This window comes from Rutidosis leptorrhynchoides, chromosome 7 (assembly GCF_046630445.1).
Source record: "Rutidosis leptorrhynchoides isolate AG116_Rl617_1_P2 chromosome 7, CSIRO_AGI_Rlap_v1, whole genome shotgun sequence".
Taxonomy (NCBI): domain Eukaryota; kingdom Viridiplantae; phylum Streptophyta; class Magnoliopsida; order Asterales; family Asteraceae; genus Rutidosis; species Rutidosis leptorrhynchoides.
The window spans coordinates 224,378,459-224,404,948 of record NC_092339.1 but is presented as its reverse complement, the minus strand read 5'-3'; positions in this window follow the sequence as shown (position 1 = coordinate 224,404,948).

Here is a 26,490-nt window from a genome sequence, read left to right as displayed (position 1 = left end):
GCAACAAGTGTAAAAGAAATGGTCATAGCGCGGCGAAGTGTGAGGTCTACGGACCAGGGGTTAATAGAACGAAAGGAACAAATGGTGTCGGAACGAGTAATGGCGAAGCAAGTAGTGTCGGAGCAAGTTATGCCAATGTAGTTTGTTATAAATGTGGAAAACCGGGCCACATTATTAGAAATTGCCCGAACCAGGAGAACACGAATGGACAAGGCCGCGGAAGAGTTTTCAATATTAATGCGGCAGAGGCACAGGAAGACCCGGAGCTTGTTACGGGTACGTTTCTTATTGACAATAAATCTGCTTACGTTTTATTTGATTCGGGTGCGGATAGAAGCTATATGAGTAGAGATTTTTGTGCTAAATTAAGTTGTCCATTGACGCCTTTGGATAGTAAATTTTTACTCGAATTAGCAAATGGTAAATTAATTTCAGCAGATAATATATGTCGGAATCGAGAAATTAAACTGGTTAGCGAAACATTTAAGATTGATTTGATACCAGTAGAGTTAGGGAGTTTTGATGTGATAATCGGTATGGACTGGTTGAAAGAAGTGAAAGCAGAGATCGTTTGTTACAAAAATGCAATTCGCATTATACGAGAAAAAGGAAAACCCTTAATGGTGTACGGAGAAAAGGGCAACACGAACCTACATATTATTAGTAATTTGAAGGCACAAAAACTAATAAGAAAAGGTTGCTATGCTGTTCTAGCACACGTCGAGAAAGTACAAACTGAAGAAAAGAGCATCAATGATGTTCCCATTGCAAAAGAATTTCCCGATGTATTTCCGAAAGAATTACCGGGATTACCCCCACAGCGATCCGTTGAATTTCAAATAGATCTTGTACCAGGAGCTGCACCAATAGCTCGTGCTCCTTATAGACTCGCACCCAGCAAGATGAAAGAACTGCAAAGCCAATTACAAGAACTTTTAGAGCGTGGTTTCATTCGACCAAGCACATCACCGTGGGGAGCTCCTGTTTTGTTTGTCAAGAAGAAAGATGGTACATTCAGGTTGTGTATCGACTACCGAGAGTTGAACAAACTTACCATCAAGAACCGCTACCCACTACCGAGAATCGACGACTTATTTGATCAAATACAAGGCTCGTCTGTTTATTCAAAGATTGACTTACGTTCCGGGTATCATCAAATGCGGGTGAAATAAGATGATATTCCAAAGACTGCTTTCAGAACATGTTACGGTCATTACGAGTTTATGGTCATGCCGTTTGGTTTAACTAATACACCAGCTGTGTTCATGGACCTTATGAACTGATTGTGTGGACCATACCTTGACAAGTTTGTCATTGTTTTCATTGATGACATACTTATTTACTCAAAGAATGACCAAGAACACGGTGAACATTTGAGAAAGGTGTTATAAGTATTGAGGAAGGAAGAATTGTACGCTAAGTTTTCAAAGTGTGCATTTTGGTTGGAAGAAGTTCAATTCCTCGGTCACATAGTGAACAAAGAAGGTATTAAGGTGGATCCGGCAAAGATAGAAACTGTTGAAAAGTGGGAAACCCCGAAAACTCCGAAACACATACGCCAGTTTTTAGGACTAGCTGGTTACTACAGAAGGTTCATCCAAGACTTTTCCAGAATAGCAAAACCCTTGACTGCATTAACGCATAAAGGGAAGAAATTTGAATGGAATGATGAACAAGAGAAAGCGTTTCAGTTATTGAAGAAAAAGCTAACTACGGCACCTATATTGTCATTGCCTGAAGGGAATGATGATTTTGTGATTTATTGTGACGTATTAAAGTAAGGTCTCGGTTGTGTATTAATGCAACGAATGAAGGTTATTGCTTATGCGTCTAGACAATTGAAGATTCACGAACAAAATTATACGACGCATGATTTGGAATTAGGCGCGGTTGTTTTTGCATTAAAGACTTGGAGGCACTACTTATATGGGGTCAAAAGTATTATATATACCAACCACAAAAGTCTTCAACACATATTTAATCAGAAACAACTGAATATGAGGCAGCGTAGGTGGATTGAATTATTGAATGATTACGACTTTGAGATTCGTTACCACCCGGGGAAGGCAAATGTGGTAGCCGATGCCTTGAGCAGGAAGGACAGAGAACCCATTCGAGTAAAATCTATGAATATAATGATTCATAATAACCTTACTACTCAAATAAAGGAGGCGCAACAAGGAGTTTTAAAAGAGGGAAATTTAAAGGATGAAATACCCAAAGGATCGGAGAAACATCTTAATATTCGGGAAGACGGAACCCGGTATAGGGCTGAAAGGATTTGGGTACCAAAATTTGGAGATATGAGAGAAATGGTACTTAGAGAAGCTCATAAAACCAGATACTCAATACATCCTGGAATGGGGAAGATGTACAAGGATCTCAGGAAATATTTTTGGTGGCCGGGTATGAAAGCCGATGTTGCTAAATACATAGGAGAATGTTTGACGTGTTCTAAGGTCAAAGCTGAGCATCAGAAACCATCAGGTCTACTTCAACAACCCGAAATCCCGGAATGGAAATGGGAAAACATTACCTTGGATTTCATCACTAAATTGCCAAGGACTGCAAGTGATTTTGATACTATTTGGGTAATAGTTGATTGTCTCACCAAATCAGCATATTTCCTGCCAATAAGAGAAGATGACAAGATGGAGAAGTTAGCACGACTGTATTTGAAGGAAGTCGTCTCCAGACATGGAATACCAATCTCTATTATCTCTGATAGGGATGGCAGATTTATTTCAAGATTCTGGCAGACATTACAGCAAGCAGTAGGAACTCGTCTAGACATGAGTACTGCCTATCATCCACAAACTGATGGGCAGAGCGAAAGGACGATACAAACGCTTGAAGACATGCTACGAGCATGTGTTATTGATTTCGGAAACAGTTGGGATCGACATCTACCATTAGCAGAATTTTCCTACAACAACAGCTACCATTCAAGCATTGAGATGGCGCCGTTTGAAGCACTTTATGGTAGAAAGTGCAGGTCTCCGATTTGTTGGAGTGAAGTGGGGGATAGACAGATTACGGGTCCGGAGATTATACAAGAAACTACCGAGAAGATCATCCAAATTCAACAACGGTTGAAAACCGCCCAAAGTCGACAAAAGAGCTACGCTGACATTAAAAGAAAAGATATAGAATTTGAAATTGGAGAGATGGTCATGCTTTAAGTTGCACCTTGGAAAGGCGTTGTTCGATTTGGTAAACGAGGGAAATTAAATCCAAGGTATATTGGACCATTCAAGATTATTGATCGTGTCGGACCAGTAGCTTACCGACTTGAGTTACCTCAACAACTCGCGACTGTACATAACACTTTCCACGTCTCGAATTTGAAGAAATGTTTTGCTAAAGAAGATCTCACTATTCCGTTAGATGAAATCCAAATCAACGAAAAACTCCAATTCATTGAAGAACCCGTCGAAATAATGGATCGTGAGGTTAAAAGACTTAAGCAAAACAAGATACCAATTGTTAAGGTTCGATGGAATGCTCGTAGATGTGATGACCCGGGAATTTCCGACCAAATTTAAACTTAATCTTACTATGATTCTGACACGATAAGCAAAGTCTATAATGTTGAGTCTCGAGAACTTTGAAACTATGTTCATGCATTCAAATACCATTCGACCATTTTCGACAATTCACGAACAATTGTTTATATATATATATATATATATATATATATATATATATATATATATATATATATATATATATATATATATAAGCATATTTATATTATAACTTGAAACAATAATACATAAGTTAACTGTGAATATATTAATTATGTGGTTAAGAAAACTTGTATTGATAATTGGTACAATGATATATTGTTCAATATCATCGAATTTAACTAGAAGATTAACAATTAATGTTAGTTATTAAATAGTATTATATTGATAGTGCTGAATTAAATGCATGATATCTTAATCATGGAAAGAGTCTGTTTGCGATATATTACTTTTCTTCTTCACAGTATTACTCTTCCAGTTTTGTATCATATCCGTGAAACCACTCAGCCGCAATAATCTAAACTTTTATACAAATAACTGCCATTTCTTCATTTGAAACATTTTCTCAAATTATTATCAGTATTATATATATTATAGGATATAGTATTATATGCATAGGAGGCAACACCTGTTAATTTAATTCTCTCTTTTACTTTCACATGTTAAAATTTCAATTAAAAATCTTAGCCATTGACTTGCTAATATTATAAATATACACATATGTATGATTATAATATCTTACTTGTTCCTATCTATTTCCTATCCCAATCAATCACCATTATTTTCAACAAATTGCAATAACATTGGTTGTAATAATACTATTAAGTTTACCATCGATGTTACTACTTGACTTTATTTTATCATCTGTGATATTTGGGTTGTAAGTGGAAACAACTGTGTAACTTTATGACTTAATTAAAATTATTAACCTACTCTTTTTGTTATCTATTCTATCCATCACTATCTACTGTACATATCTTTATATATCGATCCATCTACATAGGCAGAAGATTTTTACATCTCTATATCAACCTTGTTCATTCTCTTTGAACCTAAACCCAACCGCTGTTTATCATCTTGTTCAACCAAACCACCAACAACATCACAAACCACCCTCATCAATCTCTCAATCACCTGTTGTCACCATACTTGGGCACCACCGCCAATTGAAACTTCACACACCATTTGATTTCTTTTCATTCAAAACATATAACAATCACCAAACTTATTTTATTTTGTTTCTTTCTTTTTTCAACCAACCTGAATATGAAAATACTTTTGCTATAAGTTTCGAAGGACAACAGCACCAAAACATCATGACTTTACTTTGAGTTCTGTTCAGGTATACATCACCTTCCTTAATTATTTCAAACACCAATAACCAACATCACTCTTTGGTTTGCAACACATCGATCACTATTGTTGTTACTACTGTTTCCGTTCGAAAAACCTCATAAACCGAACCACTCAACACAATGACCACTGTTACAACTGCTACTATATATTTTTTATTTAAATCATCGAACCAGTCATCAACAATTGCTGCATACTTTCTGTTGCTGCAGCAGCCCTTCCTTGTCTGCCTTTTCTGTTCTGCTCGACAGCCCTCAAAAACCATCTCCCTCACTTCCATCACAAACACCATACATCACCCTTGATTTCTTTATTAACCGGCAACCACCACAACCTGCTGTATATTCTCGTGTCTGCTTCAACTGATGAGATCACTAGAACAAGCAATTTAATAACAAATTAATTATTGATCATTGCTGCTGTTAACAAACGAAATCAACAAGACAGCCTACTGTTTTCACTTCTGATTCTAGTTTGGTATAACACAAAACATTCATAGAATATCTACTTTCCTATATCATCATTCATCATTATATGATTCCTTCAAATACAGAGAAATATAGCAAGTCATCAAATAATTTAAGATTCAATTAGATTTTTATTTCATGTGCCAATCAACAAACTATTAAGATCCTTAGGACAAACGGTTTAAAATCAAAAATTAAATCAACGACTTGTGTCGATTCCTGGGTGTTTGTTTGAGCCTCACAAGGTATTAATCTTAATTGATTTATACTTCTAAATTCCAGATTCAAAGCCAACAAATAACACTTTTCGGTCAATATTTCGATTCATGAAAAAATAAGTATTTCTTGAACAAAAGATTGATTACGAGTGTTCTGTATGAGATTCTAAACACCTTTCAAGAAGAAATTTATACCTGAACCGCTTAGATTTTGGTTTCTGATTTTCATCTTCATCATCACCATCGTCATTATTATTAACCAAAAATTCGAGTTGTTGTCGATCCTAGCCTCGATTCCTTCACAAAACTTCATAAGCTCGGATCTAGGGAACAAATTCATTTGATCTGTGATTTGATTTGATGGAGATCGATATTGGGAAAAAAATTGGTGTTCATAGAATTAGGGTTGAACCGATCGGTAAGGATACCGAATATATTAGGGAAGTCATCGGGCTATTAAGTGGGCTTCTATTTTTGTAAGGTTCAATATATAATGGATTGTTAAAATAATCTTATGGCCCAACACTTTGAAATTATTAAGTGCTAGCTAAATTACATCGGGCCCAAGTGCAACCAATTCTCGTCTCTCGCTCGATTTACGCCAAGGGTATAATCCTTAATCCTTTGCGTCTGATATTAATTTTAAATATTTGATGTATTTATGATTTTGTTCAGGAGCTAGATAATATTAAGCAACAATTATAGTTATAGTTTCAAGTTTAAAAAAATATATATATAATAATTATGATAACTATTATGACTTAATTAAAAATGTTGTTAAAGTTATGATTATAATTTTACTGATTATAAAGACAAATATGCAAACGATTAACATTATTATTATTATTATTATTATTATTATTATTATTATTATTATTATTATTATTATTATTATTATTATTATTATTATTATTATTATTATTATTATTATTATTATCATTATTATTATTATTATTATTATTATTATTATTATTATTATTATTATTATTATTATTATTATTATTATTATTATTATTATTATTTCCATTATTATTGTTACAACAAATATTACTTACATAAAATGGAACTAACACATATATAATACATATGTTAATATTACAAACTATTTTGTTTTCAAAATAAAATATTATTATTTATTAAATTACATATAAAATATAAATATATTTTAATATAACCATATATATAAATTTTAATATATCATATATGTTTTAATTAAAATACTTTAATAAGAATCCTATATATATAAATATTAACTATGTAATTAAAATATATAAAATAGATATAATTAATATATTTATTTAGGGTAACATATAAATCATTATTAAAACTGGTATATTAAAAATATCAACTTGTTTAAATATTGTTATATGTTTTAATATATATAAATGGTATAGGTTCGTGAATCCGAGGCCAACCCTGCATTGTTCAGTATCGTCGTATGCATATTTTTACTACAAAATATCGTATTGTGATTTTCATTTACTCCCTTTTTACTCTTTACGTTTTTAGGCTGAGAATACATGCAAATACTTTATTAACTGATTTACAATATTTATATGTGTGAGTTTCATTGATCCCCTTTTACTCTTTACAGTTTTGGGGCTGAGAATACATGCAAATGCTTTAGTAACTGTTTTACAATAATTATATGCGTGAGTTTCATTTGCTCCCTTTTTAAATGCTTTTGCAATATATATTTTTGGGACTGAGAATACATGCGCAGCTTTTATAACTGTTTTACGAAATAGACACAAGTAATCGAAACTACATTATATGGTTGAATTATCGAAATCGAATATGCCCTTTTTTATTAAGTCTGGTAATCTAAGAATTAGGGAACAGACACCCTAATTGACGCGAACTCTAAAGATAGATCTATCGGGCCCAACAAGCCCCATCCAAAGTACCGGATGCTTTAGTACTTCAAAATTTATATCATGTTCGAAGGAGGATCCCGGAATGATGGGGATATTCTTATATACAAATTGTGAATGTCGGTTACCAGGTGTTCAATCCATATGAATGCTATTTTTGTCTCTATGCATGGGACGTATGTTTATGAGAAATGGAAATATGAAATCTTGTGGTCTATTAAAATTATGAAATGATTATTTATGATAAACTAATGAACTTACCAACCTTTTGGTTGACACTGTAAAGCATGTTTATTCTCAGGTACGAAAGAAATCTTCCGCTGTGCATTTGCTCATATTAGAGACATTACTTGAATTCATTCATGACATATTTCAAAAGACGTTGCATTCGAGTCGTTGAGTTCATCAAGATTATTTAAAGTCAATTATAGTTACATGTATTATGAAATAGTATGCCTGCCGTCAACTTTCGATGTAATGAAAGATTGTCTTTTCAAAAACGAATGCAATGTTTGTAAAATGTATCATATAGAGGTCAAGTACCTCGCGATGTAATCAACTGTTGTGAATCGTTTATAATCGATATGGACTTCGTCCGGATGGATTAGGACGGGTCTTCACAGTTGGTATCAGAGCGGTGGTCTTAGCGAACCATGTATGCATTAGTGTGTCTAACTGATAAGTCGTTAGGATGCATTAGTGAGTCTGGACTTCGACCGTGTCAGCATGTCAAAAGTTTTGCTTATCATTTTTGTCGGGAATCATCTGTTTATCATCCTTAGGAAATTACCTGCTTATCATTCTTAGTCTAGACACATCTTACTACAATGAATGCATGAATAGTGTATAGACAAAATTCGTATCTTAGCGTATCTGCTAATTCATATCTTAACATATCTATTACTGTAGACTTTGCCTGACAACTTCCGTAGATTCCTCCGTAACTTATGGGATTTTAGTATTATATATGCATATGTAAATTATGTATTGCAGGTTACTAATCTACATCCTATAATCTATTTCTTATCAAAAATCCTTCATCTGATCGTACGAGATGAACCCCTCAACCAGTTCGAGTCCCTCCAATTTCGATAGCTATTCCAATAGTTATTCCGACAGCTATTCCGACATGGATGTTCACCTAAGTTCCAAAAGCAGCGTCACCAGAATGAATCAACCAATTCATCTGATGGGATCGTAGTCGATTTAATCAATGGAGACGAGAAGAAGGTGATCCTTTACACCAACCGAATTTACCTTTTGACGATGAACCTGAAACACTTATCAGTGAACCAGTCCAAAACACCATATGTACCCTCATTTCCAGGATATCTCGCAATGATTATATGATATCCAAAATCCCTAACCTTATTCATTCGCTCGTTCCGACCGACAATCATCCTGGAGTAATAAGTCAACGAACTTCGCGCTCGAATAATCAATTCGGAGAATATGGTGCAAAATGTACCAGCTTCAGCAACATCACCGACACCAACAGTACCATCAATAATAGCACCAGTACCATCAACAATCCATGCTTCAATATCATCACCTGTACTTTGAGTATGATCTTCGTTCTACGTATCGTTCTACCTCATTTATCTTCGTTCGACATGGCGAATATGTAATCTCTAAAGTTTTAGAGATTATTTATTCTAATTCCAGCCGAAAAGCAAATGAGTTTAATATCATATTAACTCATTAAATCCATGAATACATCTGAAGAAAATATATATGTATATATGTTTTCATAAAGATTGTAATTAAAAATTCTCTTGTACAAACTGTTAATGGTGAAAATATTTTAACGGGTAGGTAATACCCGAGGAATATTTAAATTTCACATTAATAAGTTACATTGTACGTTCTTCGAATCTGTTTCAACAGTCATATACTATCCTACTTACATCCATCGATATACAAATCCGTTCACCACAGAATAACCATATTCATCCAATTTCATATTTGGATTTTGATTTATCAGAATCCAACAAGTGGCATAATGAAGAAAACATTCGATAAAATAAAATTTGTTAGAAACAAACAAATTAACTATGAGAAATTTTGTTAAGAATCCACGCTAAGTGTTCCTAACTAATTGTTCCTGGCTAACTGATTACATTTTATTTATCGCAATTTAATTATCGCAATTTACATTCTCTCAATTTTATTTATCGTCATTTAATTTCTGTTATTTACTTTACGCACATTATTTATCGTCATTTAATTTCTGTTATTTATTTTTACGCACTTTAAATATCGGGACACGTATACAAGGTTTTGACATATCATATCGACACATCTATATATATTATTTGGAATCACCATAGACACTCTATATGCAGTAATGATCTAGTTCTCTATACAGGGTTGAGGTTGATTCTCAAATAATATATATACTTTGAGTTGTGATCGAGTCTGAGACATGTACACGGGTCACGATACATATTAATTAATTCGAATATTATATATTAAACTGTATATGAATTATTGGACTGTCAATGTGGACTATCGACTGTGGACTAATAATATTGGACAATTACAATAAATTAAAATATTGATTATAACATATGAAACTAAACATTTCTTCAAGTTTGCCACTTGATTTCATCTTAAACCTCATTTGTATCTTGACAATTCTAATCTGCGTTCAAACCTTTCATGATTCTTAAAAACACCTCAATTGAAAGGATGAACCAACCGCACTTCATCTATGGAAGAAAAGATTAACTCATATAGTTATGCACCTGAAAACTCCCGGACCCTAAGTAAAAGTTTAACACGTGTCTGTGTTAGCTCCTTTGGCATTATTATTACCGAAAATAACATTGCAACTCTTTTTCAAATTAGACAATTCTGTCACAACTTCAACAAGTCAACTTCGACTTTTCACTCGGATTAGCTTATTATAACCCTGATATATAAGTTGTCTTTCGTCATCGATACCGGGAAACCGTTTATATATCACCACATTAGCAGTAAATTTACCATCAACTCCGTTGATCTATGACTTTTCGAAAAATCACTATATTCAGTGAAACCCTATCATTTACTCATTTACATCTTATAACAAGAATTACTATACCAACCATCGGGAATTTGCAATCAATATTTTGAAATCTCGCAGCATGTCTACATCAATAGTTATATGTATACATATAACAATTATCTCCTAGAATTACAATCTTCAATTCTGAAATTTTGAAAAGGCACCCAGCTTACGAATCAATACATTGAACTTTGAAAAAGCTGAATGAAGCAGCAGAAACTGTAGGCAACCGTAAACGACCTTAGTCGTCGGAAGTTTGATGATAAAGAATAATATGTTGGAAAAGCTCAGAAATGTTGGAACTGGAAAACGGATAGAGTTAACCATGAAGGAGACCAAGAACAAATACAAGGACCATACCCTATATTCAAAGAATCCAGATAATTCTGGATCCGTTGAAATCTTTAGTGAATATCTTACTCCTTACTCTAAACCCTTGCGGACAATAGTCTCCATCAACCTCTGATCTTAGATATTCAAAGATATTATCGTATCTTTCATTATAAATATCCTCAATATTTCTGAATATATTTTTATAACTAATACTATCTTAAATCATTTATCTCTTCGTGCTATCAGTGTTACATCATTTAGAAACTGTTAGTTTCTATATTCTGTAAACTTTCGAGCTTAAAATATGAATGTTATTGAAGTAATGTTGGGAACTGATGCATGAGTTAGTATAATATAATGACACTTGATCAATGTGATTATATTACAGTAAGTCATGTTGAGTTTCTAAATTGAACATGATGATTCACAGATTATAAAGTCATCATGTGCCATGTTACATAACTCTTTCATTCAAATTAACTTCTGAACATATCAAGAAAATATATTCTTGATAGTTCTATTCTCAGTGATTCTGGTAATTTGACAAATCAAATCGTGCTATTACGTTCTTTCTTGCTTAGAACATTAAGATCATTCGGAACTCCATATCTACAAATTCTGGACCAATACTTGATTAAAGAAAACAAAAGCATGAAGCTCCGAAATAGAAAGGGGGTATAAATCGCAGCAAATAAGAGAGAGCATTAACTGTAGATGACAATGATTATAGGAGACAGAAGCAGGAACACCGAAATATAAGAGAAAATCTAAAGCCCAATAACAACACGGAGATTACAAACCGTGGATATTAATACGAATAACAATATAAAGACACGGTAGAATTAAGAATAGTATCATCCCAAGGTAATAGTAGAAGTAAACAGATTTTCTTGGTAGATGAATGTAAAGAAGGATGACAGAAATGATAATTAGGAAAATATCAGGGATTAGAACGGAATTAAGCATTTTCACGATCTTTTGGATGTATGAATTAAGAAAGAAAGTATATGAATGGTGAGGATAATGGAACGAAAGAGTTTAATTTATAGTGGAAATATCAGACAGAGTAATTGAAGCAGATCACCGTATTAATTGTAGAGATCCTAATTTCCTTATTCGCCGAAGGAATCAAATCTTTTAGATTTCAAAGATTTTCTTCAAATCTCTTGAATTCCGAAATTCAACCCTCTATGTCAAAAGTTAAGACACGCCTCATTATCTAAATTCAACCATGACTACGTCAAAGGTAAAGGCGAATATCTATTACCTTAACTCAAACTTTTGGGATAGCTTCACTCATACACTTCGAGAAATCGAATCGTTCTATCCAAATTATACAATGGTGATAAAACTCTATTTATCAACTCATATTCGTCATGAAAACATTTTTAGTGTTAGCCATTACCCCCTCACTCAAATTTCGGGACGAAATTTCTTTAACGGGTAGGTACTGTGACGACCCGAGAATTTCCGACCAAATTTAAACTTAATCTTACTATGATTCTGACACGATAAGCAAAGTCTATAATGTTGAGTCTCAAGAACTTTGAAACTATGTTCATGCATTCAAATACCATTCGACCATTTTCGACAATTCACGAACAATTGTTTATATATATATATATATATATATATATATATATATATATATATATATATATATATATATATATATATATATAAGCATATTTATATTATAACTTGAAACAATAATACATAAGTTAACTGTGAATATATTAATTATGTGGTTAAGAAAACTTGTATTGATAATTGGTACAATGATATATTGTTCAATATCATCGAATTTAACTAGAAGATTAACAATTAATGTTAGTTATTAAATAGTATTATATTGATAGTGCTGAATTGAATGCATGATATCTTAATCATGGAAAGAGTCTGTTTGCGATATATTACTTTTCTTCTTCACAGTATTACTCTTCCAGTTTTGTATCATATCCGTGAAACCACTCAGCCGCAATAATCTAAACTTTTATACAAATAACTGCCATTTCTTCATTTGAAACATTTTCTCAAATTATAATCAGTATTATATATATTATAGGATATAGTATTATATGCATAGGAGGCAACACCTGTTAATTTAATTCTCTCTTTTACTTTCACATGTTAAAATTTCAATTAAAAATCTTAACCATTGACTTGCTAATATTATAAATATACACATATGTATGATTATAATATCTTACTTGTTCCTATCTATTTCCTATCCCAATCAATCACCATTATTTTCAACAAATTGCAATAACATTGGTTGTAATAATACTATTAAGTTTACCATCGATATTACTACTTGATTTTATGGTATCATCTGTGATATTTGGGTTGTAAGTGGAAACAACTGTGTAACTTTATGACTTAATTAAAATTATTAACCTACTCTTTTTGTTATCTATTCTATCCATCACTATCTACTGTACATATCTTTATATATCGATCCATCTACATAGGCAGAAGATTTTTACATCTCTATATCAACCTTGTTCATTCTCTTTGAACCTAAACCCAACCGCTGTTTATCATCTTGTTCAACCAAACCACCAACAACATCACAAACCACCCTCATCAATCTCGCAATCACCTTTTGTCACCATACTTGGGCACCACCGCCAATTGAAACTTCACACACCATTTGATTTCTTTTCATTCAAAACATATAACAATCACCAAACTTATTTTATTTTGTTTCTTTCTTTTTTCAACCAACCTGAATATGAAAATACTTTTGCTATAAGTTTCGAAGGACAACAGTACCAAAACATCATGACTTTACTTTGAGTTCTGTTCAGGTATACATCACCTTCCTTAATTATTTCAAACACCAATAACCATCATCACTCTTTGGTTTGCAACACATCGATCACTATTGTTGTTACTACTGTTTCCGTTCGAAAAACCTCATAAACCGAACCACTCAACACAATGACCACTGTTACAACTGCTACTATATATTTTTTTATTTAAATCATCGAACCAGTCATCAACAATTGCTGCATACTTTCCGTTGCTGCAGCAGCCCTTCCTTGTCTGCCTTTTCTGTTCTGCTCGACAGCCCTCAAAAACCATCTCCCTCACTTCCATCACAAACACCATACATCACCCTTGATTTCTTTATTAACCGACAACCACCACAACCTGCTGTATATTCTCGTGTCTGCTTCAACTGATGAGATCACTAGAACAAGCAATTTAATAACAAATTAATTATTGATCATTGCTGCTGTTAACAAATGAAATCAACAAGACAGCCTACTGTTTTCACTTCTGATTCTAGTTTGGTATAACACAAAACAATCATAGAATATCTACTTTCCTATATCATCATTCATCATTATATGATTCCTTCAAATACAGAGAAATACAGCAAGTCATCAAATAATTTAAGATTCAATTAGATTTTAATTTCATGTGCCAATCAACAAACTATTAAGATCCTTAGGACAAAAGGTTTAAAATCAAAAATTAAATCAACGACTTGTGTCAATTCCTGGGTGTTTGTTTGAGCCTCGCAAGGTATTAATCTTAATTGATTTATACTTCTAAATTCCAGATTCAAAGCCAACAAATAACACTTTTCGGTCAACATTTCGATTCATGAAAAAATAAGTATTTCTTGAACAAAAGATTGATTACGAGTGTTCTGTATGAGATTCTAAACACCTTTCAAGAAGAAATTTATACCTGAACCGCTTAGATTTCGATTTCTGATTTTCATCTTCATCATCACCATCGTCATTATTATTAACCAAAAATTCGAGTTGTTGTCGATCCTAGCCTCGATTCCTTCACAAAACTTCATAAGCTCGGATCTAGGGAACAAATTCATTTGATCTGTGATTTGATTTGATGGAGATCCATATTGGGAAAAAAAATTGGTGTTCATAGAATTAGGGTTGAACCGATCGGTAAGGATACCGAATATATTAGGGAAGTCATCGGGCTATTAAGTGGGCTTCTATTTTTGTAAGGTTCAATATATAATGGATTGTTAAAATAATCTTATGGCCCAACACTTTGAAATTATTAAGTGCTAGCTAAATTACATCGGGCCCAAGTGCAACCAATTCTCGTCTCTCGCTCGATTTACGCCAAGGGTATAATCCTTAATCCTTTGCGTCTGATATTAATTTTAAATATTTGATGTATTTATGATTTTGTTCAGGAGCTAGATAATATTAAGCAACAATTATAGTTATAGTTTCAAGTTTAAAAAAATATATATATAATAATTATGATAACTATTATGACTTAATTAAAAATGTTGTTAAAGTTATGATTATAATTTTACTGATTATAAAGAGAAATATGCAAAAGATTAACATTATTATTATTATTATTATTATTATTATTATTATTATTATTATTATTATTATTATTATTATTATTATTATTATTATTATTATTATTATTACAACAAATATTACTTACATAAAATGGAACTAACACATATATAATACCTATGTTAATATTACAAACTATTTTGTTTTCAAAATAAAATATTATTATTTATTAAATTACATATAAAATATAAATATATTTTAATATAACCATATATATAAATTTTAATATATCATATATGTTTTAATTAAAATACTTTAATAAGAATCCGATATATATATAAATATTAACTATGTAATTAAAATATATAAAATAGATATAATTAATATATTTATTTAGGGTAACATATAAATCATTATTAAAACTGGTATATTAAAAATATCAACTTGTTTAAATATTGTTATATGTTTTAATATATATAAATGGTATAGGTTCGTGAATCCGAGGCCAACCCTGCATTGTTCATTATCGTCGTATGCATATTTTTACTACAAAATATCGTATTGTGAGTTTCATTTACTCCCTTTTTACTCTTTACGTTTTTAGGCTGAGAATACATGCAAATACTTTATTAACTGATTTACAATATTTATATGTGTGAGTTTCATTGATCCCCTTTTACTCTTTACATTTTTGGGGCTGAGAATACATGCAAATGCTTTAGTAACTGTTTTACAATAATTATATGCGTGAGTTTCATTTGCTCCCTTTTTAAATGCTTTTGCAATATATATTTTTGGGACTGAGAATACATGCGCAGCTTTTATAACTGTTTTACGAAATAGACACAAGTAATCGAAACTACATTCTATGGTTGAATTATCGAAATCGAATATGCCCTTTTTTATTAAGTCTGGTAATCTAAGAATTAGGGAACAGACACCCTAATTGACGCGAACTCTAAAGATAGATCTATCGGGCCCAACAAGCCCCATCCAAAGTACCGGATGCTTTAGTACTTCGAAATTTATATCATGTCCGAAGGAGGATCCCAGAATGATGGGGATATTCTTATATACAAATTGTGAATGTCGGTTACCAGGTGTTCAATCCATATGAATGATATTTTTGTCTCTATGCATGGGACGTATGTTTATGAGAAATGGAAATATGAAATCTTGTGGTCTATTAAAATTATGAAATGATTATTTATGATAAACTAATGAACTCACCAACCTTTTGGTTGACACTTTAAAGCATGTTTATTCTCAGGTACGAAAGAAATCTTCCGCTGTGCATTTGCTCATATTAGAGACATTACTTGAATTCATTCATGACATATTTCAAAAGACGTTGCATTCGAGTCGTTGAGTTCATCAAGATTATTTAAAGTCAATTATAGTTACATGTATTATGAAATAGTATGCCTGCCGTCAACTTTCGATGTAATGAAAGATTGTCTTTTCAAAAACGAATGCAATGTTTGTAAAATGTATCATATAGAGGTCAAGTACCTCGCGATGTAATCAACTGTTGTGAATCGTTTATAATCGATATGGACTTCGTCCGGATGGATTAGGACGGGTCTTCACAGTAGAGGACCCGAGTTCACCTAGGAGCATGAAGATCAAATGAAGAAGAAATACCCGCATCTATTTCCAGAAGATTCGTCAACACCTTCAACAGCTTAAAATTTAAGGACGAAATTTATTTAACGGGTAGGTACTGTAGTGACCCGAACTTTTCCATGTTTATATATATTAATTGAGATTGATATTTACATGATTAAATGTTTCTAACATGTTAAGCAATCAAACTTGTTAAGACTTGATTAATTGAAATATGTTTCATATAGACAATTGACCACCCAAGTTGACCGGCGATTCACGAACGTTAAAACTTGTAAAAACGACATGACGATATATATATGGATATACATATGGTTAACATGAGATTATGATAAGTAAGTATCTCCATAAGTATATTAACAATGAGTTATATACATATAAACAAGACTACTAACTTAAGGATTTCAAAACGAGACATATATGTAACGATTATCGTTGTAACGACATTTAAATGTATATATATCATATTAAGATATATTAATATATCATAATATCATGATAATATAATAATTTAACATCTCATTAGATATAATAAACAATGGGTTAACAACATTAATTGAGATCATTAACTTAAAGGTTTCAAAACAACACTTACATGTAACGACTAACGATGACTTAACGATTCAGTTAAAATGTATATACATGTAGTGTATTTAGATGTATTAAAATACTTTTGGAAGACTTCAAGACATATATCAAAACACTCATACTTAACGAAAATGGTTACAGTTACTTTTCCATTCTTTTCTTTCATCAAGATTTCTAGTCGTATTCTTACCCGTATTATACACAGCTTCAAAACGTACTTACTATGAGTATATACCAATAGGAACTAGCATGGGATTCCACTCTTGATTATGTCATGTATGACTAATCAATTTTAACTTCTACCATGAGCTAGTCAACTAACTAGAACTCCTTTTAACCCCACTCACCACTCACCAATTACCACTCATCATTCACTCCATTTCACTTCCAATTCTCTTTCTAATTCTCTCTCAACACACACATACTATTATGAACGTATTTTTCCAGTAGTTAATCATCATCTTCATCAAAAATCACTTCAAGAATCAAACTATAATCATCATAGGAAGAACACTTCAAGAACACTTCAAAAATCCCTTCAAGTTTACTAATTTACTTCCACGCTTTCTAATCCATTCCAAGTAATCATCTAAGATCAAGAAACCTTTGTTATATACAGTAGGTTATCTTTCTTATTCAAGGTAATATTCATATTCAAACTTTGATTCAATTTCTATAACTATAAACTATCTTAATTCGAGTAAAAATCTTACTTGAACTTGTTTTTGTGTCATGATCCTACTTCAAGAACTTTCAAGCCATCCAAGATCCTTTGAAGCTAGATCATTTCTTGTCACTTCCAGTAGGTTTACCTACTAAACTTGAGGTAGTAATGATGTTCATAACATCATTCGATTCATATATATAAAACTATCTTATTCGAAGGTTTAAACTCGTAATCACTAGAACATAGTTTAGTTAATTCTAAACTTGTTCGCAAACAAAAGTTAATCCTTCTAACTTGACTTTTAAAATTAACTACACACATGTTCTATATCTATATGATATGCTAACTTAATGATTTAAAACCTGGAAACACGAAAAACACCGTAAAACCGGATTTACGCCATCGTAGTAACACCGCAGGCTGTTTTGGGTTAGTTAATTAAAAACTATGATAAACTTTGATTTAAAAGTTGTTATTCTGAGAAAATGATTTTTATTATGAACATGAAACTATATCCAAAAATTATGGTTAAACTCAAAGTGGAAGTATGTTTTCTAAAATGGTCATCTAGACGTCGTTCTTTCGACTGAAATGACTACCTTTACAAAAACAACTAGTAACTTATTTTTCCGACTATAAACCTATACTTTTCTGTTTAGATTCATAAAATAGAGTTCAATATGAAACCATAGCAATTTGATTCACTCAAAACGGATTTAAAATGAAGAAGTTATGGATAAAACAAGATTGGATAATTTTTCTCATTTTAGCTACGTGAAAATTGGTAACAAATCAATTCAAACCATAACTTAATCAACTTGTATTGTATATTATGTGATCTTGAGATACCATAGACACGTATACAATGTTTCGACCTATCAAGTCGACACATCTATATATATTTCGGAACAAACATAGACACTCTATATGTGAATGTTGGAGTTAGCTATACAGGGTTGAGGTTGATTCCAAAATATATATAGTTTGAGTTGTGATCAATACTGAGATATGTATACACTGGGTTGTGGATTGATTCAAGATAATATATATCGATTTATTTCTGTACATCTAACTGTGGACAACTAGTTGTAGGTTACTAACGAGGACAGCTGACTTAACAAACTTAAAACATCAAAATGTATTAAAAGTGTTGTAAATATATTTTGAACATACTTTGATATATATGTACATATTTATTATAGGTTCGTGAATCGACCAGTGGCCAAGTCTTACTTCCCGACGAAGTAAAAAATCTGTGAAAGTGAGTTATAGTCCCACTTTTAAAATCTAATATTTTTGGGATGAGAATACATGCAGGTTTTATAAATGATTTACAAAATAGACACAAGTACGTGAAACTACATTCTATGGTTGAATTATTGAAATCGAATATGCCCCTTTTTATTAAGTCTGGTAATCTAAGAATTAGGGAACAGACACCCTAATTGACGCGAATCCTAAAGATAGATCTATTGGGCCTAACAAACCCCATCCAAAGTACCGGGTGCTTTAGTACTTTGAAATTTATATCATATTCGAAGGGTGTCCCGGAATGATGGGGATATTCTTATATATGCATCTTGTTAATGTCGGTTACTAGGTGTTCACCATATGAATGATTTTTATCTCTATGTATGGGATGTGTATTGAAATATGAAATCTTGTGGTCTATTGTTACGATTTGATATATATAGGTTAAACCTATAACTCACCAACATTTTTGTTGACGTTTAAAGCATGTTTATTCTCAGGTGAATACTAAGAGCTTCCGCTGTTGCATACTAAAATAAGGACAAGATTTGGAGTCCATGTTTGTATGATATTGTGTAAAAACTGCATTCAAGAAACTGATTTCGATGTAACGTATTTGTATTGTAAACCATTATGTAATGGTCGTGTGTAAACAGGATATTTTAGATTATCATTATTTGATAATCTACGTAAAGCTTTTTAAACCTTTATTTATGAAATAAAGGTTATGGTTTGTTTTAAAAATGAATGCAGTCTTTGAAAAACGCCGCATATAGAGGTCAAAACCTCTCAACAAAATCAATTAATATGGAACGTTTTTAATCAATAAGAACGGGACATTTCAAGAAATACAGGTTACAAGTCGTTTTTGTAAAGGTATTTATTTTAGTCGAAAGAACGACGTCTAGATGACCATTTTGGAAAACATAATTCCACTTTGAGTTTAACCATTATTTTTAGATATAGTTTCATTTTCATGAGAAAAATCATTTTCCCAGAAGAAAAACTTTTAAATCAAAGTTTATCATAGTTTTTAATTAACTAACCCAAAACAACCCGCGGTGTTACTACGACGGCGTATATCCGGTTTTACGGTGTTTTTCGTGTTTTTTTATTTTAAATAATTAAGTTATCATATCATATAGATATAGAACATGTGTTTAGTTGATTTTAAAAGTCAAGTTAGAAGGATTAACTTTTGTTTGCGAACAAGTTTAGAATTAACTAAACTATGTTCTAGTGATTTCAAGTTTAAACCTTCGAATAAGGTAGTTTTATATATATGAATCGAATGATTTTATGAACATCATTACCACCTTAGGTTTTGTGAATAAACCTACTGGAAATGAGAAAAATAGATCTAGCTTCAAAGGATCCTTGGATGGCTTGAAAGTTCTTGAAGCAGAGTCATGACACGAAAACAATGAACTACATAAGTAAAAACAAGACTACTAACTTAAGGATTTCGAAACGAGACATATATGTAACGATTATCGTTGTAACGAAATTTAAATGTATATATCATATTAAGATATATTAATATATCATAATATCATGATAATATAATAATTTAAAATCTCATTTGATATTATAAACTTTGGGTTAAAAACATTTAACAAGATCGTTAACCTAAAGGTCTCAAAACAACACTTACATGTAACGACTAACGATGACTTAACGACTCAGTTAAAATGTATATATATGTAGTGTTTTAATATGTATTCATACACTTTTTAAAGACTTCAAGACACTTATCAAAATACTTCTACTTAACAAAAATGCTTACAATTACATCCTCGTTCAGTTTCATCAACAATTCTACTCGTATGCACCCGTATTCGTACTCATACAATACACAGCTTTTAGATGTATGTACTATTGGTATATACACTCCAATGATCAGCTCTTAGCAGCCCATTTGAGTCACATAACACATGTGGGAACCATCATTTGGCAACTAGCATGAAATATCTCATAAAATTACAAAAATATGAGTAATCATTCATGACTTATTTACATGAAAACAAAATTACATGTCCTTTATATCTAATCCATACACCAACGACCAAAAACACCTACAAACACTTTCATTCTTCAATTTTCTTCATCTAATTGATCTCTCTCAAGTTCTATCTTCAAGTTCTAAATGTTCTTCATAAATTCCAAAAGTTCTAGTTTCATAAAATCAAGAATACTTCCAAGATTGCAAGTTTACTTCCAAGTTTTCTAAATCCATTCCAAGTAATCATCCAAGATCAAGAAACCTTTGTTACTTACAGTAGGTTATATTTCTAATACAAGGTAATAATCATATTCAAACTTTAATTCAATTTCTATAACTATAACAATCTTATTTCAAGTGATGATCTTACTTGAACTTGTTTTCGTGTCATGATTCTGCTTCAAGAACTTCGAGCCATCCAAGGATCCGTTGAAGCTAGATCCATTTTTCTATTTTCTAGTAGGTTTATCCAAGGAACTTAAGGTAGTAATAATGTTCATAACATCATTCGATTCATACATAAAAAGCTATCATATTCGAAGTGGTAAACTAGTAATCACTAGAACATAGTTTAGTTATTTCTAAACTTGTTCGCAAATAAAGTTAATCCTTCTAACTACACTTTTAAAATCAACTATACACATGATGTATATCTATATGATGTGCTAACTTAATGATTTAAAACCCGGAAACACGATAAACACCATAAAACCGGATTTACGCCGTCGTAGTTACAACCGGGGGCTGTTTTGGTTTGGATAATTAAAAACTATGAAAAACTTTGATTTAAAAGCTATACTTCTGGGAAAATGATTTTTATTATGAACATGAAACCATATCCAAAAATCATGGTTAAACTCAAAGTGAAAGTATGTTTTTCAAAACAGTCATCAAGATGTCGTTCTTTCGACGGAAATGACTACCTCTTTCAAAAACGACTTGTAACTTGTATTTCCGACTATAAACCTATACCTTTTCTATTTAGTTTCATAAATTCAAGTTCAATACAAAACCTTGGCCGCTTAAATCACTCAAAACGGATTAGAAACGAAGAAATGGCGAGCAAAACAAAATTGGTAAAAACTACTCATTTTAGCTACGTGAAAATTGGTAACAAATCTATTCAAACCATAACTTAATCAACTTGTATTGTATATTATGTAATCTTGAGATACCATAGACACGTATACAATATTTCGACCTATCATGTCGACACATCTATATATATTTCGGAACAACCATAGACACTCTATATGTGAATGTTGGAGTTAGCTATACAGGGTTGAGGTTGATTTCAAAATATATATAGTTTGAGTTGTGATCAATACTGAGATATGTATACACTGGGTCGTGGATTGATTCAAGATAATATATCAATTTATTTATGTACATCTAACTGTGGACAACTAGTTGTAGGTTACTAACGAGGACAGCTGACTTAATAAACTTAAAACATCAAAATGTATTAAAAGTGTTGTAAATATATTTTGAACATACTTTGATATATATGTACATATTTGTTATAGGTTCGTGAATCGACCAGTGGCTAAGTCTTACTTCCCGACGAAGTAAAAAATCTGGGAAAGTGAGTTATAGACCCACTTTTAAAATCTAATATTTTTGGGATGAGAATACATGCAGGTTTTATAAATGATTTACAAAATAGACACAAGTACGTGAAACTACATTCTATGGTTGAATTATCGAAATCGAATATGCCCCTTTTTATTAAGTCTGGTAATCTAAGAATTAGGGAACAGACACCCTAATTGACGCGAATCCTAAAGATAGATCTATTGGGCCTAACAAACCCCATCCAAAGTACCGTGTGCTTTAGTACTTCGAAATTTATATCATATTCGAAGGGTGTCCCGGAATGATGGGGATATTCTTATATATGTATCTTGTTAATGTCGGTTACCAGGTGTTCACCATATGAATGATTTTTATCTCTATGTTTGGGATGTGTATTGAAATATGAAATCTTGTGGTCTATTGTTACGATTTGATATATATAGGTTAAACCTATAACTCACCAACATTTTTGTTGACGTTTAAAGCATGTTTATTCTCAGGTGAATACTAAGAGCTTCCGTTGTTGCATACTAAAATAAGGACAAGATTTGGAGTCCATTGTTTGTATGATATTGTGTAAAAACTGCATTCAAGAAACTGATTTCGATGTAACGTATTTATATTGTAAACCATTATGTAATGGTCGTGTGTAAACAGGATATTTTAGATTATCATTATTTGATAATCTACGTAAAGCTTTTTAAACCTTTATTTATGAAATAAAGGTTATGGTTTGTTTAAAAAATGAATGCAGTCTTTGAAAAACGTCTCATATAGAGGTCAAAACCTCGCAACGAAATCAATTAATATGGAACGTTTTTAATCAATAAGAACGGGACATTTCAATATACACTCCAATAATCAGCTCTTAGCAGCCATGTGAGTCACCTAACACATGTGAGAACCATCATTTAGCAACTAGCATGAAATATCTCATAAAATTACAAAAATATTAGTAATCATTCATGACTTATTTACATGTATACAAAATTACACATCCTTTATATCTAATCCATATACCAACGACCAAAAACACCTACAAACACTTTCATTCTTCAATTTTCTTCATCTAATTGATCTCTCAAAAGTTCTATCTTCAAGTTCTAAGTGTTCTTCATAAATTCTATAAGTTCTAGTTTCATAAAATCAAGAATACTTCCAAGTTTGCTAGCTTACTTCCAATCTTGTAAAGTGATCATCCAACCTCAAGAAATCTTTCTTATTTATAGTAAGATATCTTTCTAATACAAGGTAATACTCATATTCAAACTTTGATTCAATTTCTATAACTATAACAATCTTATTTCGAGTGGAAATCTTACTTGAACTTGTTTTCGTGTCATTATTCTGCTTCAAGAACTTTCAAGCCATCCAAGGATCCTTTGAAGCTAGATCTATTTTTCTCATTTCCAGTAGGTTTATTCACAAAACCTAAGGTGGTAATGATGTTCATAAAATCATTCGATTCATATATATAAAACTACCTTATTCGAAGGTTTAAACTTGAAATCACTAGAACATAGTTTAGTTAATTCTAAACTTGTTCGCAAACAAAAGTTAATCCTTCTAACTTGACTTTTAAAATCAACTAAACATATGTTCTATATCTATATGATATGATAACTTAATTATTTAAAATCAAAAAACACGAAAAACACCGTAAAACCGGATATACGCCGTCGTAGTAACACCGCGGGCTGTTTTGGGTTATTTAATTAAAAACTATGATAAACTTTGATTTAAAAGTTTTTCTTCTGGGAAAATGATTTTTCTTATGAAAATGAAACTATATCTAAAAATAATGGTTAAACTCAAAGTGGAAGTATGTTTTCCAAAATGGTCATCTAGACGTCGTTCTTTCGACTTAAATAAATACCTTTACAAAAACGACTTGTAACCTGTATTTCTTGAAATGTCCCGTTCTTATTGATTAAAAATGTTCCATATTAATTTATTTTGTTGCGAGGTTTTGACCTCTATATGAGACGTTTTTCAAAGACTGCATTCATTTTTAAAATAAACCATAACCTTTATTTCATAAATAAAGGTTTAAAAGCTTTACGTAGATTATCAAATAATGATAATATAAAATATCATGTTTACACACGACCATTACATAATGGTTTACAATACAAATATGTTACATCGAAATCAGTTTCTTGAATGCAGTTTTTACACAATATCATACAAACATGGACTCCAAATCTTGTCCTTATTTTTGTATGCAACAGCGGAAGCTCTTAGTATTCACCTGAGAATAAACATGCTTTAAACGTCAACAAAAATGTTGGTGAGTTATAGGTTTAACCTATATGTATCAAATCGTAACAATAGACCACAAGATTTCATATTTCAATACATATCCCATACATAGAGATAAAAATCATTCATATGGTGAACACCTGGTAACCGACATTAACAAGATGCATATATATAAGAATATCCCCATCATTCCGGGACACCCTTCGGATATGATATAAATTTCAAAGTACTAAAGCATCCGGTACTTTGGATGGGGTTTGTTAGGCCCAATAGATCTATCTTTAAGATTCGCGTCAATTAGGGTGTCTGTTCCCTAATTCTTAGATTACCAGACTTAATAAAAAGGGGCATATTCGATTTTGATAATTTAACCATAGAATGTAGTTTCACGTACTTGTGTCTATTTTGTAAATCATTTATAAAACCTGCATGTATTCTCATCCCAAAAATATTAGATTTTAAAAGTGGGACTATAACTCACTTTCACAGATTTTTACTTCGTCGGAAAGTAAGACTTGGCCACTGGTTGATTCACGAACCTATAACAATATATACATATATATCAAAGTATGTTTAAAATATATTTACAACACTTTTAATATATTTTGATGTTTTAAGTTTATTAAGTCAGCTGTCCTCGTTAGTAACCTACAACTAGTTGTCCACAGTTAGATGTACAGAAATAAATCGATATATATTATCTTGAATCAATCCACGACCCAGTGTATACATATCTCAGTATTGATCACAACTCAAACTATATATATTTTGGAATCAACCTCAACCCTGTATAGCTAACTCCAACATTCACATATAGAGTGTCTAAGGTTGTTCCGAAATATATATAGATGTGTCGACATGATAGGTCAAAACATTGTATACGTGTCTATGGTATCTCAAGATCACATAATATACAATACAAGTTGATTAAGTTATGGTTTGAATAGATTTGTTACCAATTTTCACGTAGCTAAAATGAGTAGTTTTTACCAATTTTGTTTTGGTCGCCATTTCTTCGTTTCTAATCCGTTTTGAATGATTTAAGCGGCCATGGTTTCGTATTGAACTTTAATTTATGAAACTAAATAGAAAAGGTATAGGTTTATAGTCAGAAATACAAGTTACAAGTCGTTTTTGAAAGAGGTAGTCATTTCCGTCGAAAGAACGACATCTTGATGACTGTTTTGAAAAACATACTTTCACTTTGAGTTTAACCATGATTTTTGGATATGGTTTCATGTTCATAATAAAAATCATTTTTCCAGAAGTATAGCTTTTAAATCAAAGTTTTTCATAGTTTTTAATTATCCAAACCAAAACAGCCCCCGGTTGTAACTACGACGGCGTAAATCCGGTTTTATGGTGTTTATCGTGTTTCCGGGTTTTAAATCATTAAG